Source organism: Myotis davidii, unplaced genomic scaffold (genome assembly GCF_000327345.1).
Source record: "Myotis davidii unplaced genomic scaffold, ASM32734v1 scaffold1516, whole genome shotgun sequence".
NCBI lineage: Eukaryota > Metazoa > Chordata > Mammalia > Chiroptera > Vespertilionidae > Myotis > Myotis davidii.
In genome coordinates this window covers 158128-165525 of record NW_006287557.1, presented here as the reverse complement: position 1 = coordinate 165525, position 7398 = coordinate 158128, and the positions used below count along the sequence as shown (strand labels likewise).

The 7398-nt window shown below is 34.7% G+C and overlaps 1 pseudogene; it reads left to right on the top strand.

The window, feature by feature from the left end:
• Window positions 1–6773: 6773 nt before the first annotated feature.
• Window positions 6774–7398, top strand: part of LOC102767576 — a 3604-nt pseudogene continuing 2979 nt past the window's right edge.

Genomic DNA, 7398 nt, shown 5'->3' with positions numbered 1-7398 from the left:
TCACTGGAGATTAGTTATTTTCCATAAAGTGAATTTCAGATAGATACGAATTGGGCTTTATTTTAATAAGTTGTTAGCATATGTCATTATCCTAATAAGCATATCTTCTTTCTGAATTTCTTCTCTCTTCTTCCTTTCTCTATCAAGTCATCCATTTCTTTTCATATATTTAGCATGAGTAAATAATATCTTACAGATTTTAAGAACTGGAAGCACCATATTAATTTTTAATGAATGACAGCATTGCTGATCCCAAGCAGTAATCTAATGTGGGAACACCCACAGTATCAAAAAATGGAAGTACAGTGCCTATAAACCAGTGAAATGAGAGCTACAGATTCTGTTCTCTGGACATGCAGATCTTGTCAGGTGACATTACACTCCTGTTTACGGGAACGGCATCCATAGATGAGCACCATGTTTAAAGGCTTCGTTTCTTTTCTGGCATTTGTTCACCTCTCCACTTTTTCACCCCAGAGCAGAGCTTCCCAAGGCTTTCCAACCTGTGCCTTCTCTGGGAACTGCCCCATGTTCAGGCTGCTGGAGGCAGTTGTTCAGGAGTTGGCCTACAATGACCAACGCCTCTTGTTAGACACCTTGTTTTGCAACATGGCTTCCCTGTTTCATTAGTAAGTGAAGTTAATTTTTCTAGCCCTTGTATCTAGATTGCTCTTGTGAATTTCTTTGACCATCACATGATGGTCGAGTATGTTTTATCACTGTTACGTGAAGGCCTCCAGAGACTGCAGGTTCTGCTGTGACCCTCTTGGAACCCAGCTGCCATGTGAGGGAGCCTGTGGAGAGGCCTCGAGAGGCACACACAGGTGCCCTAGCTGACAGCTCCATACCACTGCCATTCTTGGTTAGTGAGTGATAAGAGATCCGAAAACACCGGCTAACATGCAAAAGCATGAGGGAGCCCTGCTGATTTCATAGGGAGCAGAGAGAGAGCCATCTCAATTGAGAGCTGCCCTAACTGTGAAACCACAAATTGTGAGGAAATAAGCAGAAATCAAACTTCAGGTGATTTGTTTTTTTAATGTATTGATATTTGATATAATACCTTTCACACATCCAGAGTGTAAATTTTATTTTATACATAAAATTTTGTTTTAAAAATACATAATTATTTTAAGATATTTAGAATAATTCTTTCCTTATTTCATAAAAACAATAGCAAACTATTAGATAATCAGTATTTAATAACTGCTGAATTTATATTACTAACCTTGTTAAACAATTTGAGTTCAAAATAATTACTATGTAAATAAAATACACAATTTAAAAACCTTATATTTTGGATATTATAATATTGCCTATAGTACATTAACATTTTTTATTAGGAATACTGAAAGTGCCACATGTATGGATTATTCTATGAGGATCATTATAAAATTTTTCTGGTATTTTAAAATATAGGATGTTGTTTACTTCCGTAGTTATTTCATCGATTTTCAGTTGAATATTCCTATTTTTAAAATACTTTTATTTTTTAGAGCAGTTTTAGTTTCCTGCAAAATTGAGCTGGAAAGGTACAGAGGTTAACATGCACCCTCTGCCCCCCACACATGCATAGCCTTCACCATTTACATATTCCTTCACCAGAGTGATGCATTTATTACAATTCATGAAACTACATTGACACATCATTATCAATAAGAGACCATAGTTTATATTAGGATTCATTCTTGGTGGTGTACATTCCAGGAGTTTGGACAAATTTATTGACATGTATCCACCATTCTAGCTGCATACAGATTATTTTTTAATTCTATAAAAAGTCCTCTGCATTTTTCCTATTAACCCCTCCCTCCCTCATTATCCACTGGAAGCCAGTAATTTTTTTACTGTCTCTATACTTTTGCCTTTTCCAAAATGCCTTGTAGTTGGATTTACAGAGTATGTAGACTTTCCATATTGCTTCTTTCACTTAGTAACACGCATTCCTTCCTTATGTCTTTTTATAGCTTGATAGCTCACTTATTTTTACTGCTGAAAAACACCCTTTGTATAGGTATACGAATTTATATATTTTTATATATTCAAATCCCTACTAAATATATTTTTATATAGTCCAGTCCCAACTAAATACTATTTTGTTGGTTTTCAAGTTTGGGCAATTATCAGTAAAGATGCAGTAAACATCAATGAGTAGGTTTTTGTGTGGACATAGATTTTCAACTCCTTTGGGAAAATATTAAATAGCATGATTGCTTGATCATATGTTAGGAGTATGTTTACTTTTGGATAAAAAAAACCTCACCACCAAACTGTTCCCCAAAGTGGCTGTACCATTTTGCATTTCCACCAGCAATAATTGAAAGTTTCTGTTCCACATCTTCACCAGAATTTGGTGATGTCAGTGTTCAAGATTGTGGCTTTTCTAATAGGTGTGTAGTGGTATCTTGCTATTGTAACTTACCTTTTCCTGAGGACATAGTATGTGGAGCATTATTTCATGCTTATTTAACCTCAACATAACTTATTTGGCGAGGTGTCTGTTAAAAGATTTGGCCAATTTATTATTTATTTTAGAGAGAGAGAGAGAAACATCCATAGGCTGCCTCCTGGGCATTGAGCCCGCATCCCAGGCATGTGCCCTGACCAGTAACCTCTTAGTTCCTGGGTCAGTGCTCCAACACTGAGGCACAATAGATGGGCAGATTTGGCCATTAGTAGGGTTATTTGCTTTCTTGTTTAGTTTTAGGTGTGGTGTTTTTTTGTATATTTTATATAACATTCATTTATCAGATGTCTTTTTAAAATATATTCTGCAAGTCTGTGGCTTATGTGTTCTCATTCTCATGACATTGTCTATTGCAGAGCAGAACATTTTAATTTAATGAAGTCCAGCTTACTAGCAGCTGTGCCTTTCATATATGGTGTCTTTGGTGTTGTATCTAAAATGTCATCAAAGTCATCTAGATTTTCTATCTTCTAGCAGTTTTATAGTATTTTATTTTACACTGTGGTTTTTGACCCATTTTGAGTTAAGTTTTCTGGTGAGTGTAAGTTATGATCTAGATCTAGATTTTCTATCTTCTAGCAGTTTTATAGTTTTTTTTTATTTTACAGTGTGGTTTGTGACCCATTTTGAATTAAGTTTTCTGGTGAGTGTAAGTTATGGTCTAAATTCATTTATCTGCATGTGGAGGTCCATTTGTTCAAAACACATTTTTGTTCTATTTTATTTCCTTTGCTTTTTTTTGTCAAAGGTCAGTTGAGTATATTTATGGGCTCTTTCTTATGTTCCTTTGATCAATTTGTCTATTTTTATATCAATAGCTCACTGTCTTATTATTTTAGTTTTATTGTAAGTCTTGAAGCCCTGTTGTGGAAATCCTGTAAGTTTGTTCTTCTGTGTCCATATTGTGTTGGCTATCCTGGGACTTTGCCTCTCCAAATAAATCTTAGAATGAGTTAGTATATCCACAAAATAACTTATTAGGATTTCGGTTGAGATTGCATTGAATCTATAGATCAAGTGGGAAGAAATGAGATCCTGAAAATATTGACTCATCCTTTTACTTAAATATGGAATACCTCCCCATATGTTTATTTCTTGAGTTCTTGCATCAGCTTATCAAAATTTTACTTACATAGATCTTGTACATAATTTATTAAATTTATGCTATTTCAATTTTTAGGCTGCTAATATAAATGTCATTGTGTTTTTAACTTCAGTTCTACCTATTTATTGATGGTATATGGAAAATTAATGACTTTGATATCCTCCTACAACTTTTACTATAATTGAGTTACGGGAATTTTTTGTCAATTTTTATAGATTTTTCTACGTGGACAATCAAGTCGTCTGCAAACAAAGACAATTTTATATGCTCATTCCCAATGAATATACCTTTTATTTATTTTTCTTGTCTTCTTGCATTAGCTAGGACATTCTGTACAATTTTAAAAAGGGGTGATGAGAGGAGACACACTTGTTTGACCATGATTTTAGTATAACGTTTCTCACAATTAAGTATGATATTAGCTAGAGTTTTGTCAAAGTATTCTTAATCAAGTTGAGTAAGTTTCCCTCTATTCTTAGTTTACTGAGAGTTTCTGTCATGATTGGGTGTTGGATTTTGTCAGATGCTTTTCCTGCATCCATTGATATGAACAATGCTTTCTTGAGCGTGCTGATGTGATAGATTATATTGTTTTTAGAATACTGAAACTGCCCTGCATACCTAGGATAAATTACACTTGGTTGTGGTATTTAAATATTTGTATACATTGTTGAATTTAGTAGAGTAATATATTGTTGAATGTTTTTGCATCTATGTTCATGAGAAATAATGGTCTCTAGTTCTTTCATTGTAAGTCTCTATCTATTTTTGGTATTAGGGTAAAGCTGGCCTTATACAATGATTTAGGAAGTATACCCACTATGTTTATTATCTGTAAGAGATGGTAGAAAATTGGTGTAATTTCTTCCTTAAATTATTAGAAATATTTGGCTGAGACAGTTGTGTGGAATCCCATTATATTTATTTTAGTATGATTTGAAAATGAGAATATAATTGACTGTAAAGATCCCATAGGGAGGGAGATCCTGAATATGGAGAAGAGAGAAAATAGTATTTCTCGGAGCAGGCTAGTGAGAAGGCAGGTGGGGCTGGTGTTCAGATATGATCTATTCTTTGGCAGAACACTTAATAGTTTAGGGAGAACAAAGTAAAGACAATATATAAATGCCAGTAGGTTTATACTTTTGTTTGGAAGATGAATAATTAGCCATTCTAATGGCAACTCTTGTGCTATTTTTTCCCCCTAGGAATTCTGAGGCAAGGCCATTGGTGATGAGTGAAGAAAATGGAATCAGAATTTTTCACAGCTTAAAGCAGAGGTGAAATGATGAGTGGACAGTAAAGCTAGACTAGCTAATATCAGCAGTGTTGAAGGCCCAGTTAAGGTAAGAAATAATGAATTTACAGTCACATATAGATATATGCTCAGTTTTGGATTCTCTGTGGTAATCGTCAGCCATGTGTATGCTAGGAATATTTTATAAAAACTTTCTGAGTATGCAGTGTTGAAGGCCCAGTTAAGGTAAGAAATACTGAATTTATAGTCACATATAGATATATGCTCATTTTGGATTTTCTGTGGTAATAGTCAGCCATGTGTATGCTAGGAATATTTTATAATTATAAAACCTTTCTGAGTCTCTATTTAATACAAATATTGACTATTAGTTTGTCCTTTGTAACCCATTCTCCCAGTCTGATGCTTACTTTTAAATCTTGAATTTATACATAGTCTGAAGAGTAAAGTCAGGATAGAAATTTGTTGTAATAGAGTCCATTAGAAGACTAGACCTTCATCTCCATTTCAGTGAATTTTCTATTGCTTTGTGCAAGAGATAGTTTAAAACATTAGTTATAATTCTAAGTAGAAAATGCAAATAAATATATGGCCCCATTTATCCATATCTTTCAAAAAGTAAAATTTGTCTAAGTATTGACTAAATATCTAGGGTGTTTTTATTTTAATTTATATATATGAGGAAGACATGTGTAGAGTTTTTATTGATGCAGCGTTAGTACACTTATTTCAGTCTTTTACTGCCACTGTTAATAGTGGTTATATAAATTTCATTATATGCATAAAGTTACATAAAAATTAAAGTTCCCAAAAAATATTAAAGCACAGTCATATGCATTGAATGAGTAAATATAAATTGTTAGTATTTGTATATAGGTCTATCCATACAGTTAAAGTTTTCTGAATGGTATAAATTAAAGCAATTATCTCCTAGAATAAAACTGTGATATACCAAAATATAATACAGTGGGGCCTTGACTTACGAGTGTCCCGACTAATGAGTTTTTTGAGATACCAGCTGTCTCTCGGCCGATATTTTGCATTGAGTTGATAGAGTAATTTGAGTTAACGAGCTTGGTCTCAGAACGAGTTAAACTCGAAAGTCAAGGCCCCACTGTATAACATTTTAGACTATGTAAAGGTTTTTCCATTCATGTATGTGTACCTCTCGCCATTCTCTCTTGTGGTAGAGACACACCCAGAACACATCATTTAAACCTAAGTAAAAAATAGATTCATGAACACAAGGCATACATGGAAAAACCAAAATAGGCCTGAGGAAAAAAAAACCAAAACACCTATATTAGATATAAATAGATGTCACTGCAATAAAGATTTTAATATTATAAATAATGCTCAAAAGAGATTATAAAACCATTATTTCCCTGTAACTTTTATTTAAGATAAATAGGGTTCCTTAGGGAGAAAAACATAGAAATCAGACAGCTTCTCAGGTGCCCATCTTTAAGATCACGAAGTGTCAAGTTCTTAATCAGAAGATCACTGATCTCACAATACCAGGACATAAAAAGAGAGAGGAAATCACAGGAAACAGACAAATCATTTCCGGTTTTAGAAGCCTGATCCCGTCAGCTTCTGCTCCAAATAAAATGTTCTTCTTCACTACAGTGCTTTCTGGTTTTGGATTTCACATGCAAAGCATCTTCAAAATAATAGACACGGAGACATACTGCTTCAAACAGGTAGCCTCAGGCTTTGGAACACATCCGTTTGAGGTGACACACTGTATCTTAGTAGTTAAAAATCTATCTTAATTATTATCAATACATGATTTAGCCTTTACGTTTTTTAATTTAGTTGTTCCGTTTAATGGTCTTAAACTACATAGTTATGTTCACTCAAACAAAGGAAATTAGATACACTTAATACAATCTCCTATGTTCTTTTGTAAACTCTAAATTTAAAAAAAAATTAAGATTTGAGAGAGACCATGATGGCAGCAGCATTTGGGCCCCCAGAAGTGATCACCCAGCTGGAGAATGCGGCCAAAGTTCTCACGGCACCTCCTTCCATGGTCAACCATGAACAACGGCAGCATGCAGAGCACATATTCTTATCATTTAGGAAATCAAAGTCACCATTTGCAGTTGGCAAGCATATTTTGGAAACAAGCAAGGTGGACTATGTCCTCTTTCAAGCTGCCACGGCCATCATGGAGGCAGTGGTCTGAGAGTGGATTCTCTTGGAGAAGGGCAGCATTGAGTCACTGCGAACATTCCTTTTAACTTACGTCTTACAGAGGCCCAACCTCCAAAAGTATGTTCGGGAACAGATTCTCTGAGCAGCAGCAGTAATTGTAAAACGAGGCTCACTAGATAAGTCAGTTGACTGCAAGAGCATTTTTCATGAAGCCAGCCAGTTGAGCAGTAGTGGCAATCCCACTGTGCAAACTCTGGCCTGTTCTGTTCTGACTGCACTATTGAGTGAATTCTCAAGTTCAAGTCAAACCAGCAACATCAGACTGAGCATGGAATTCCATGGCAACTGCAAAAGAGTTTCCCAGGAAGAAGACCTTCGTCAGATCTTCGTGTTAACCGGACGTTTTGC